Source organism: Pteropus alecto, unplaced genomic scaffold (genome assembly GCF_000325575.1).
Source record: "Pteropus alecto unplaced genomic scaffold, ASM32557v1 scaffold50, whole genome shotgun sequence".
Classification (NCBI taxonomy): Eukaryota; Metazoa; Chordata; class Mammalia; order Chiroptera; family Pteropodidae; genus Pteropus; species Pteropus alecto.
In genome coordinates this window covers 6,221,351-6,234,992 of record NW_006431918.1, presented here as the reverse complement: position 1 = coordinate 6,234,992, position 13,642 = coordinate 6,221,351, and the positions used below count along the sequence as shown (strand labels likewise).

At 43.4% G+C, this 13,642-nt stretch overlaps 1 protein-coding gene across 1 annotated transcript in view; it reads left to right on the top strand.

Annotated features, from left to right (window-relative positions):
- The first annotated feature begins 12,470 nt into the window (after positions 1-12,470).
- The window catches only part of FHDC1 (FH2 domain containing 1), a 36,290-nt gene continuing 35,118 nt past the window's right edge, over positions 12,471-13,642 (top strand). The window contains exon 1 of the mRNA XM_025042709.1: positions 12,471-12,622. The gene's annotated coding sequence lies outside the window, so the exon portion shown is untranslated. The remainder of the gene's footprint in view (positions 12,623-13,642) is intronic.

Below are 13,642 nucleotides of genomic sequence, written 5' to 3'. Positions count from 1 at the left end.
TTCATATTAGATATATTTCAGAGTATATGTGATGTTCATCCCTTTAATCCGCTGATCTTAAAAGTATTCTGAAAAATCATGTGAACCTGAAAAGTGCTATATAAAGTAAAATCATGTATATCAAAAAGGTAAAGATAAATGTCTTTTAATCATGGGACAATTTGAAGAATAATGTTTCTTCCTCATAATGTGCCCAGGCTGGAGATGACTGTAGGTGTAAAAAATAAAAGCAAATTATTTGAATTGATAGTTCAGCGCAACATTTGTGTCTAGTTTGTACTAATTTTTGTGAAGCAGAGAGAATGACTGACTTTGTAATAATATTTCTAAATTTCTTTTGCCAGTAGCTCTTGCCCCCCACCCCTGGCATAGCGCTTTCCTTGAACTTTTTGAGATGCCTGGGAGAGCTGAGAGCATCTGAGAGCCTTCATCACTAAATTCTAATCAAATTTAAGTATTTAAAAACTCTGATTCCCCCTGTAAGATTACAGATTTTTATATTGGCAAAGACTATCCAGTTGTGAATAGTTTTTTTTTTCCCCCCTGATCGAAAGGCCAGTTATAGTTTGCCTTAGTTCAAAGTTTTTCCAAGGGCCACAGGTCCTTTACTGTTCTTACAATATAGCAAGACCTATTAAAATAGAATGACAAGGCAAACAACTTTCCTCTTTTGAGAACTTTCATTAAATTCCGTTCTGTGCTCCCACTTGAAGGTTTCCTGCTAGGCGGGTTTCCTGGCATAAATGGGCCTTTATAATAAATTGCCAAGTGGTCCTCCTAATGTACAGGAAACTGAAGTTCAGCTGTGTTTTTGCGGAATAAAGATTAACTCTTAGTAGTCATGTAAATTAAGAGAGACCTATTTGTTATTCTGGTGTTAACTCTGATATGGAAAGAGGAGACTATGCATAAGAAGAAGGGAAATTAGATCCAGTCTGAGAACCTCACCTCTATTCCTGTGCAGTTAATTGATTAATATGCTATCAGAGCTGGGAATTTCCATAACACCTTTACAAATGAAACTTCTGCAGAAAAACAAAACCAGAATTTTTCGGAGTCTAAGCTAGGTTTTGCCATGTGTCAAAGAATGTGACCTTTTTGTAACTATGGTTTATCATGAATTGTTGATTCATAAGGAAGAAGAGGAACAAGATACCATTTTGTTGATCTTAGACAAAAGTAACTTAGGCTTTCATATCACTTGCCTTTGGGTACAGGTGTACGTATTTGTATAAATATCTCAGGGGTGAAGTGTATACCTTGCTGGCATGGGGGCACATAAGGAAGAAAAATGTAGACCATATTAGTTTGCACCATATCTTGGAGCTTTGATTATTGAAGTTCTATAGAAAAAGCAAAGTCTCCCTGTAAAAAAATTTTTTTTCAAATGAGGGTGAAGTTTTGTGGGGGAGGGAGAGGAAAGCTAACTTTAATCTGGTTGGCCTTGCTGAAAAGTTTTAAAATTAAGTTTTTAGAATAACGAATTAATACTTAAATTATTTATATATGTGAATTTATTTTTATCCTCCTATATGATTTCTAATCCTATATTAGGAAGCTTTTTATGAAAAGACTTACAGACGAAGTGGCATGATGTCTGCAATTTACTCTTAAATGGTTAGGCAAAAATATATACTTTCATACATACTCAAAGAAAGAGAAAGAAAAGGAAGCAGTGGAAGATGGCTTAAAGGGATGTGGCAATATGTGAGCAGTGGTTGATTCGAATAGGTGGGTGGACGTGTGGGGTCTCGTTGCACGAGTGTTTTAGCTTTTCCTTCTTGCTCAGGGCGGCAGTCCCGCGTGTTTTGGCACAACCAGGGGTACTGCTGGCTTCACTCCTGCACCTGGCCGAATCCCTTCTCTGGCATGTAAAAGAAATTGGTTTGTACTTGGAAACACAGAAATTCAGGAAAGTGTAAAGTTGAACGGTTTTCTGTGTATTAGTAAAGATTATAGGAACAGGGCAAACGAAGAAGCAGAAATAGCTTAGGACATGAGACTAGTTAGAAAAAAGTCATGTAGGAAAACGCGGGTTCACTAGATTTTTTTTCTCTCCTTTTTTCCTCAACTATCTAAACAGCTATGTGAACTATAAAGGAAGTTAAGGCCAAAAATAAAACACTAACTTTATTTTAGCTTAACATCAGTGGTTTCTTCCGTCTCATTTTTCCCCTCTTCTCGTGAAGAAACATATACTACTATTCTGTAATGCTACTCTAGGTTTCTTAAAACTTAGCTACTTATAGCTTCAAATAACTGCTTCAAAAAAAGTTGTATTTGTACACTGGTAATTTTTAATAATTTCTTTTTGATCTAAAAAGATTTTATGAGCTGGCCAAATTTCTATTAATTCACACTTCTAAACTTAATAAAATTAGCTTAAATCTTTAAAGAACTCCCCAAATAATGGATGTTTGCATTGTTCACAAATTGTTTCCTGTTCTCTCACCCCTACCTTGGGTCAAAACCAGGAAAATCCAGTGGATTAAAATTTTCTAACTAGGTTACAACAATAATAGAAGCAGCAAAAAAGCCCAGATGTTGTTTTGAGAATTGAGTTTTTACCATGGCAATGGTTACTATATAATCACCAGTACTATCAAGTGACTTGAAAAAAAATCTAAACTTAAACGGTCGTGAGTATTTGCTGAATGACTGGTCAGTTTACATGTGTTGACTTTCATCATCTGATTCCACTACACCCTCAAGAGGTCCAGATGGTCCTTGAAGTGGGTCTCACAGTTTCTTCTTGGACTGGTGTTGGCCACTGGAGAAGGCCAGACCTTTTTTATTCCCCAGTTACAGTTGACATTCAATATTTTATTAGTTTCAGGTGTATAGCATAGTGGTCGGACATTTATATAACTTATGAAGTGGTCACCCCAGTGGACACCATGCACAGTTATTACGGTATTGACTGTAGTTCCTGTGCTGTACTTCACATCCCTGCGACTATTTTGTAATTGCCAAATTGTACTTCTTAATCTCTTTATCTTTTTCACCTAACCCCCAAATCCCCTCCATCTGGCAGCCATCAGTTTGTTCCCTGTATGAGTTTGTTTCTGCTTTGTTTGTTCTTTTATTTTGTTTTTTAGATTTCACATAGAAGTGAAATCATATGGCATTCTCTGTTTCACTTAGCAAAATGCCTTCTAGGTTCATCTATGTTGATTTTTTTTTTTATGGCTGTGTAATATTTCATTGTATATATGTACCACATCTTCTTTATCCATTTGTCTTTTGATTGGAGCATTTAATCCACTTACATTTAAAGTAATCTTTGATAGGTCTGTAGTTATTACCATTTCACTAATTGTTTTCTAATCATTTTTGTATTCTCTGTTCCTCTCTTATTCTCTTGCTCTCTTGTATGTTGATGACTTTCTGTAGTATTGTATTTGGATTCTTTATTATCTCTCATATGTCTCTTACATATTTTTGGGTTATGGTTACCATGTGCATCATATATACCAAGCTATGTTTATAGCAGTCTATTTTAGGTCGATGGTCACTTAATGGGGAAGGCCAGACCTTTAATTCATCATTTAGATTTCCTATGGTACAGTCTTTTAAAAAATAATCTGTCTTTTATGTTCTCTAAAAAAGCTCACTATTTTCTTTGAAGTTCATGTAGCATTTTCTACATTAAACCAGACATAAAGAGAAAATAGAAATTACAAATGAACAACTGTAAGTCTAATAATTGTTTTTTGAGTTGTTTCCTAAACTCACAGGAGAAGGGAAAATAAAGTATTAAAGTTCCTCAGCAGGCTGTGGTCCTAACTTTCCTCTTTGTCCTTTAAAAAAAAAAATTCAATGACATATTAAGGGACCATTGTGCTGTCTTCGTGTTTTCAGGCTTTTAGAGTCACTATTTGTGCTCATGACTAGAGCAATGAAAACAAGTCTTTTTTCCCCAAGATACAAGTAGCGTCAGTCCAAGCCACTCCAGACTTCCTTGCCAGTGACCTCAACTCTGACCTTGACCTATTCTAGGAAGAACCCTGTCTGTTTAGTCCTTTTAGCTCATTTTATGTGAATTTCTGTTCATTAGTGAACTGAGACCACTCAATTAAGAAAACCTTCATTCATGATTCATTTCATTTCCAGTGTGCTGACTTTTCATTATTACCGTATTTTTCCCTTTACAGTAGTCTCTTCGGCATTTGTACACCTAGCCTATGGGAACAGTTTGCCCAAGCAGTGACAGAGCCAGATGACTGGCTGACCAAGGGAGTGCTTGGTCTTTGAGATCAGGAATCCTCATCCTTCAGTGTACCCCTGAGAGAAGTAGAGGATCCACAATACATGCTTCAATTATCAAACCTTTTCATCAAATTTCAGAAGATAACTCAGTCCCAATCACACTTCTTCCCCAACCATGTCAAAGCTAGTGGTGTTTTCCAGTCCAGCACGAGGCTGTGTTGCTTTGGGTCGAGCATCAGCATGTCTTTTGAAAGGTTTCACTGGCCTGTACAAGCCTACCTGTCTTCAGTTCACCATAAAATGTCACGCTATCTGGCTGTTCACTTCACATGCTCTTAGATCCTGCTCCAAAGAGCTTGCTTCTCGTGGGGTGGATTCCCTCCTGGATCACACTGTAATGACAGTTATCATTGCTGGAGTCTCTAACTCTGGAGGAATAGAGGCACACTGGCGTCCTTCGCTGGTGATGAAGACCAAGCTGGCACACACTGCCTAACCAACCATTGTCAGAGCTCTGGGAATAGATACGACTGAGAAGATAAATAAGACAGTCTCGCCCTCAAATTTTTTGGTTTAATGGGGAGAAAATCTATGCAAATCCTGGGAATAAATGGTTGAGGAAAAGGGAGGGACCAGCATGGGGAACATGCTATTAGTGGTAGAGTGTGGAAGCAGCCAGCCTCAGGCTCCAAAGCGGAATGGCTTGCGCATGCGTGTATGGGATGCAGAGAAGTGCCACAGCAGCTCGGTCTGTGCAGACGCTCCCGTCCGTGTTGTCAGACACAAACCAGACCTCAAACAATACAATATCCGTTCTTTACAGGCTTCGAATCTCAACTTCTTCCCCTTGCCAGCAGTCTAACAGAATGCTCGATTCTTTTTTACCTGGTAGCACTAGAGTGTATTTGGACAAGGAGGCAGAATTTGTCTGTAGCTTCTAGGTCATCAGGGGAGAATTGTTGGTCAGAAGATTTAGCAGTTTAATATATGACCTTAATTTTCACCTGGAGGTCAACCTGAGTGTTCTCATTTTTGAGAAAGAAGATAAATTAATAACCAGTTACCAAGCTGCTCGGATGTGTGGGTTATAACTGGGCAAACAAGGACCGGGGAGCATGTGTGTTTCAAGGTCACCCAGAGTAGCCTTAGAATCTGCAAAAATGGCTTTCAGGAATTTGAAAACAATTCCAGTAAAGCCCTTTATTGCCGTTTCGATTATTGCAGCCTGATGAAGAAATCAGCTTATTTTAACAAGGAAGACACACACATGGAAAAAAAAAAAATACCTTTGTTGGTTATCTCAATATCTTTGGTTCAAGTAGAATAACGTGACTTTTGTTAAAAAACATAGATGTTAATAAAATTTGGGGGTGAATCATAATCTCCATGGCTCCCCCTCTACCTCCCTGTGCCCCTGTTTCCACTCTGGCCTTCCGATTTAGCCCCTCTGGTTTCTTTATGGTGCTGCTATCCAGCCTGACACACAGGACAAAGGTCTTTGAACCATCAAGTGACTTCTAGAGACTCTGTACCATGAGCATGGGGATCACAAGTGGCCCCCTTTTTTATGGGGCTCCTGTGCAGTGGGGCTGCTGGGGTAGAATTCCTTCCTCTGCCTTCCCCTCCAGTAGACGAGGTTTAACCTGATTATGCCCAGCAGGCAGGCAGGCGCCCTTGGAAATTTGTCTCCTTATTGAGATAAACTGTAGAGAAGGCATGCTTGTAAAGGAAAGAATTCAAAGCTAGAAAATATGTTCAAATATTTGATAATGGGGGATGTGAAGGGGGAAAATGAAGATGTGTTCACATCTAGCATTTTCTCTGCTTTCCCTTATTTGTACTCCTCTTAAATTACAAATGCGATGTGACTTTGTGACCCCAAATTTGGGGTAAATAAGGATCCACAGTGAGAGGGTATTCAATTTCCTGGGAAAAGAAATTGCCTCTCTCTCTCTCTCTCTCTCTCTTTCTCTCTCTCTCTCTCTCTCTCTCTCTCTTTTGGTGAAGCCATTTCCATCATAAAAATAATTCCATTGTACAGCGTAAAATAAAGTTCTGTGTTTAATCTTGTGTTTGTCCTGCATCCCCTCCCCCCGCATGTAAAAGACACCTAGAGCAACACTGCCCGTCAATCACCACACAGGAAGCACTAAGACACGATGCAAAACTCAACAATTCAGAAATTTGTTTACCTGTGCCTTTAACAAAGGTGTGTGGTAGGGAGCAAGCCCAAGGTGTTCCTTAGAAAACCCAGCAACATTTCGAGAAAAAAGTAGTCATTTGCTCTTTTCTCTAGCCTAGTCCTGAGAAATCACCACCAATAGAAAAATACTCTGTACAGATAAATTTTACTCTTGTATGGATAAATTTTACTCTTTATCTGTACCAATACTTTGTACAGATAAATATTCCTTGTAAATATACAATTTAACACAAAAAGTTGATCATATGTACAAAAACACGAAAAGGAACTTAGAAATGCGAGGGGACAATTTTTCACCCATTTTAAACTACCTTTCTGAATTGCTTAAATATCGGAGCCTCTTTTCTCAGGAGGGGCCAGCAAATTAGAAGTGAAAATGACAAGGGAAGTTCGGGATTTAACCCTCAAGCGCCCTCTTTCAGTCTCAGCCTGGTCAGGCCCACAGTGAGATGTGACTGTGAGCTGATCGTGAGCTGAGCGGTTTTTATTTTGTTTTATTTTACTTTATTTTTTAATTAGTTTCAAGTATACATTACATTGGTTAGACATAGTTTATGAAATGATTCCCCGATTGCTCCTTCTCTCCTCTGGCTGTACACCTAGCCGTTATATTAATGCTAGCTGCATTCCCTGGACCATGCTCCCCATCCTCGTGACCATCTATCAACTACTAATTTGTATTTCTTTAACCCTTCACCCCTTTCTCCCAGCCCCCTAACCCCGCTCCCCTCTGTCCATCACCAGATTAGACTTTATGAAATGATTCCCCGATTGCTCCTTCTCTCCTCTGGCTGTACACCTAGCCGTTATATTAATGCTAGCTGCATTCCCTGGACCATGCTCCCCATCCTCGAGACCATCTATCAACTACTAATTTGTATTTCTTTAACCCTTCACCCCTTTCTCCCAGCCCCCCAACCCCCCTCCCCTCTGTCCATCACCAGATTAGATAGGGATCCTTTTTGTGGCCAAGGCCAGTCAAACTTTTAAAAATGGTATTTCCACCAAAAAGCTTATGCTCTTTACTTTCTCCGAAAATGGTCCATTTAATTATTTGTATAAATTTGGCTTGAGAAATATTAAGATGCTAATTGTTATGGGCTCACTTTATTATTCGCTCTCATATCCAAAGCATTTACCTTCTTATTAAAAATAGAAATTTAGTGCAAAGGGATTGTTCATAACTGCTTCACTAAACTAAGTACAAACTCCATTTCCAAAGTGAGTAAAAAGATCTTTACAAATTGCTAAGTCACCAGCTTGTCCTTTTTCGTACTTTTACGTGCCCTACGAAGTTTTTCACAGGATGTGCACATCGTGTTTTCCCAGAGAAACACACACACACCCCACAGCACACCACACCACACCACATACCAGTATCGTTGATTCATTGGGTTTCTGTTTGGAGACTGCCCGTACTATGTGTGTTATGATTTCAAATTACTGTTTGCTCTCCTAACTTCTTAGAAGGGTAAACAATTGGGAAACAGTTAAAACCAGTAGCAAAAGAAATTGGCATCTGACTCTTAAACCTAATTCTTTTTATTGAGACGCTCATTTTTGATGATGGATAGTGGAAAGAACTGATACACTTCTGCGTTGTATTTTAAAGCTGTTTTTCTCCTCAAAATTTGAATAACAGCCAGACCCTATACTTATAATTAATACCGACTACTTTTCCAAGCACTATATCAACTGTAAACTAAAAGAAAGGCCTAGCTGAAGGTTTTCTTCGTGAAAACTCAGTGATGTATACAATGTGGGTTTGAATTGCACAGGTCCACTTATACACAGTTGTTTTTAGTAAATACTGTAAATGTATTTTCCTTATGATTTTCATAATAACATTTTCTTTGCTCTAGCTTACTTTATTGTAAAAGTACAGACTATAATACATATAGCATACAAAATATGTGTTAACTTACTTTTGAAGTTGTGAGTGAGGCTTTCCATTCAACAGCAGGCTATTAGTAGTTATGTTTTGGGGTGTCAAAATTTACGTGATTTTTGACTGCATGGGGGTCAGCACCCCCAACTCCTGCATTATTTAAGGGTCAACTCTATTTCTTTTTCCTTAGTCTCCTCTTCCATCCCTGCCTCCAACACACACACACACACACACACACACACACACACACATACCCCTTAAAAGGGAGAAAATGGGCAATGTGCTCTGCAGAAACATAGGCGGGGGCGAGGGTCGTTGGCCGTCTGTGTACCTCATCGTTGCATGTTGGGTGAGGGTGTCTGTACTCCTCCAACCCTCGGACAAAGCAGGTGCTGTTATTGACAAAGTACCTGTATTTATTTCTGGAAACGGAAATGCCATCGATGCTGCCATGGACATCAGCATCACGTGTGAAAGCATTTTCTATTTAAAACTTTCAGAAATCACCACTTGGCAACTGGGAAGAAAGTTTCTCCCTTTTAATGATCAGAGCACAGTCATTGTTTACTATATTTAAGGCCAACTTACTATTTAAATTTCTTAGCCTGTAAAAATAAAACATCATTTTGTCAGTTCAAAGTTGTTAGGAAAATTATAGTAATATAGTGTCTGCATACTGCCCATAAGATATTTAATACAAATTGGCATTCATAGTGACAGTAATGATGCTGCTGGTTTATTTATTTTACACTTTCTACCTTATGAAGGAAACAAGGTCTAGCAATGTCTCTTAGAAATAACTGTTACTTGAAGGGTTGGTGAGTCTTTGCAAGTCTATTTAACTGTAGAGTTCATAGAGTTGGTTTCTTTTGCAGTTTCCAATTTTACAAGCCAAGACACATCCTATAATCTAAATACTGAAAAACTGATCTCATCAGATATGTTTTAAGAAGAATAAAGATTAAGTAAACCTAAGTCTTTAAGGAGGTGGGGAGTATTTAAAAATCAGTTAAATGCCTGAATCTTGTGCCGGAGGGGACTCATTTCAGTGTGTCCACTGTGGTCCCTAGAGGTCCTATGAAATCGGCTCATGAATTAGACTTACGCCTCAGCAAATAAGCCTATTTTAGAACTATAAGCCTATTATGCTTTAGAAGGGATCCTGATATTTGATTCATTTTTATTTGAGGCTTTGTTTAGTGGCTCCTAATGACTGATTGATGTACAAAATACTTGATGTGAGAGGAACTAAAAGCTTCTCAGGGCTGAGGAGGTGAAGCCAGAAGAAAGAAAGTGAATTGGGCAAAGGAAATGGAGCAATCTGGAAAAGACAGCCTGGGAAAGGGCAAAGCCAGCCACAAACAGTTCCGTAGGGCTTAGAGCTGCCACCCGTGATGCCCGTTTGCTGGGCCACACTAAGCTACTAACACACTTCCCTGAGAGGTTTGGCTGGCTTGGAAAAGTGTAAGCTGGCTACACTGCCTGCTGCTCAAGAGCACCTGAGTAGCAGCAGCAGCAGCCTCCAAGTCACGAACTCCAGGGGCTGGGCTGACTGTGGGCACAGCTGGCCTCAGGAGTCTTGCCAGCCTTCCTCGCAGACAGAGTGGCTGGCACATTTCAGGAAAACAGATGAACAGCAGACTTAACTCCCAAGCACAAATGTAGGTGAGACGAGGGTGTGGTTAACAATCAACATATTAATAGATGAATAAATTGTCCTCTAGATCTGCAGCCTTAGATTAATTCGCTGAGACATTAACTCTATTTGAGAGCTGTGCTCTGCTCTATTCAAGTACTTTTTGGCCACCTAATAGGCACAACATAGAAAATGAGAGTCAAAATAAGCATGACACATTCAGGAGCAGCACACATGCTGGTAAAATGGGATGCTTCAAACTGTGGGAGTAAAGGTAGGATGTTCCCAGAGTGTCAGACGGAAGAATGCCACTTGTTCCCATAAGCACATATGTGAACCTATAGAAGGTAGTGAACACGTAGGTAATGTAATAAAATCAGACTTTTAAAAACGCCAAACTGACAAGAGAGTCAGGGAGAAGAGAGAAGCAAGGAATAGAATGCTGAGCCAGTGGATGCAAGAGTCCGGTTCAACTTCTCAAGAACCAAGTGTGATGCCTGACACATGGCCAACGGCAAATAGATATGTTTCCCCTTCCTCTAATTGGGGCTGGCGTGGTGGCAGTGGATATAAAGTAGAGATGGAAGAGAGACGACTTGGGGAAGAGGAATAAATTTGGCAAATACTTGGACATAAGGAATTTAGAAGAGAAAAAGAACTAGAGGAGAGGTGGGATTTCAAATTTTAAAAATCTGGTCTTAAGGGGGTGCAGGCAGGAAGACACTAGTTTTGAGAGAAAGATAAGTTGACTTTGGACATTGAATTTGGACTTGAGATATTACAGGGGCAATATGGATTCAAGAGTCCCTGACAGAGGTGAAACCAGAAGTGGATTTGCCTTGAAGCTCAAGTTTTCATGCCTCTCACTTTTCCTGGATACGTATCTAGTGTTGTGTTTCTTTAAAAAGCTCCCTCAAGACTTATACAAGCTTCGGGCCCCACAAAATATGGACCCGTCCAGGTTGAAGTCAGAAAGGCAGTATTCAGGAGATAATGGAAGATAAAAGGTTGGAAGAATCCAGTTACTATCCTCAAAGGACTAGACGGGTCAGCGGAGGAGGCCAGCGAGGCGGAGAGGAGTCCTGTGGTCCAGGATGCTGCGGGAGATCAAAGGGAAGTGGGGCTGAGGATGGGTCACTGGACTTGACCCCTAAAAAAGTGACTGATTTTAGAGCACACACTCAGTACAGTGTGTGTGCGGGTGGCGGGGTAGCAGGGAGGAGGCAGGGGGAGCCCAGGTTGGAGCTGGAGGTTGAGCAGTGGGAAGTGTGTAGTGGGGGTAGGCTCATCTAAGGAGGTAGACATAAAGGGAGAGAGTGTCATTCTGCTCACTTTTGATACTGTCATGTAACTTTTGCCTCTATAGTCAATTTTCCTTTGGGAGTAATATTAACTCCGTGGTCATGGGGCTATCCTTCTTTTATTACATTTCCCACTCCTAGATTGTCTGTGGTTTTAGCTGGATCTGTTTCCCTTCATGGTTAGTGTAAGCCTGGTGGACAGCTAAGAAATGGGTTATTGGCTGGAATGGATGTTTTCTTACTTTTGTTTGGTTTTTTACCCTGGTGTTTTCTCTTTTTCTATCCACATGGAGGTCGGGAATTCTGTCCTGGGAGTTCAGAAGCGGAGGACCAGGGTGGAGAGACTGAAGTCATCAGGCACCAGAGGCTGGTGTCTGTTATCTGGGCTCACCAAGTCAAAGGTAGCGATGACTTCATCGCCTTGGAGGGAGCCTCCCTACCCCTGCAGCTCATTTCCGATCAGCCGGTTTGTCCGGGATGGGTTTTCTTGGACTACTCGTTTCTCACTGCCCGGCCTCACAAGTCAATTTGAAAAAAGATGCGATTAAATTGCTCCCCTGTTTTCTCCCGTGAGGAATCTTTCCCAGACATAGTCTGTTCATGTGATCAGGACTGGGGTGGACTTTTTCTTTTTCTTTTTTGCTTAACTATAACTAAAAGGTTCCTGTTACAGTCACCATTGAGATTTTTTTTTTTTTTTTTAAATATATTAAACTTACATGTTGGCAGGTCCCCGAGAGGAACTGACCTTTGAGAAGCGCCGGCCCAGCTGGGATTCGGCTACGCAGGTTGGGACAGTTCACCCAAGTCCTGCCTAGTGCTCCAGAGAGAAACAAGTGTGAGGCACAGTGTGACCTGGCGCGCGTTTGGGTGTGTGCGCGCGTGTGCGCAGGCAGGGGAGGGTGCCGGGGTGGCTGCTGCAGAGGCTTCTTTGTGGAAGGCTCTTGCGGGTTTGGAAGCCAGCCTGGCGCCTCCTCTTTGCTGGTTCCACGAGGACACCTGCCTCTTCTGCACAGTACGTACATCTCTCCTCCATCGCCCCTATTACCCTCGGTGGCCGACCACCCCGCCCCACGCCAGCCCTCGGGGATGGCTTCCAAATCCCGGGGGCCCCGCGCAGGTGTAGGTGAGCGCAGCAGCGCGGACGTTGCCGCCGGGAGGGGGGAAGTAGCCGAGCAGGAAGGGACGTGCTGGCCTTGCGGCGGGCGCTGGGAGCAGCCTCGTCCTCAGCATTGAGACCTGAGGCAGCAGCTGCGCCGCGCCGCGCCGCGCCCCGCCCAGCGCCGCCCTGCCCCCTCGCGGTCCCAGGCGCCGGGGCTGCAGTGACCCTGGAAGAGGCGGCAGCACTGAGAGCGAGGAGCGCGCGCAGGGAGCGCGGGCCGGGGGTAAGTGTGAGCCGCGCGGCGGAGGCAGAAGCGATCGCTGCTCTGGGGCACCGGGAGCTAGCGACTCCCCGGATCCGGAGGGCCGGGGGCGGAGATCAGCCAGGACTCGGGGCTGGGAAGCCGAGCCTCGGCTGCCTTCGAGCCTCCCTGGGAAGGCTGGAGAGGTTTGAACTCCTTCCACATCCGCCGGGTGACGGTGGCGGCTGCACTCCCTGGGCCGCAGAGGACAGCGATCTGTCCCTTGAGGCGAAGACGCGCGGGTCTGGACCCGCGTCCCCAGAAGGAGCTAGGTCGCGGGCTGTCTGTCTCTAGGTTGGACCTGGGTCACCTGATTTAGCTTTAGCTGCTAAGACTTTGGGGGTAAAGTGAGCCCTTACTTGATCCCGGCCTGTCCGAGAGCCCGCAACTGGGGGACGCACCACTTGCCCCTCCTGACAGTGGGTGCGGGGTTGGCGAGCACCGCGTCCCCGCGATGCGGACCGAGGATGAGATGGCTCTCGCTCTTGCCCTCTGGCCGTGCGAAGTTCAGGTTAGAAGTTGCGCCCTGCACTTGTGGAAGTTTGGGGAGGAAGGGGGTGGGCTGGCCGGTCACCTCCAGCCGTTGCGGTGCCTCCAGCCTGGGAACAGCGGGCTCTCGGTTTAATCCTGCGACCAAACACCAGGAGTCTCCCCTCTCTGGTTTTCCTGGCCGGCTCTTTCCCAGTACCTTTGGCTGATCTGCAGTGCGGCCGTGAGGCTTTCTCCCTCGCGTCTGGAACCCCAACCCCTGACTTGGGAGGTGTCGCCGCAGAGGTGCGAGGAGAGGATGGGGGCCGCGTCCACGAACCAGGAACCCCCCCCCCTTCGCCCCCATTTCACTTCAAGCAGGGAGACACCTTCCTTAGTTAGCTTCCTCCCTCTGCTTCAGGGAGCTCGGCGGTGCTACCTCTGCGGAGGAGGCGGGCACGCGGAGGGGTGGGCGGGAGGTGGAGAGCTCTAGAGCCGGGGCCCTGGGGTGAGGGGGCGGGGTCCGGCGAGCCC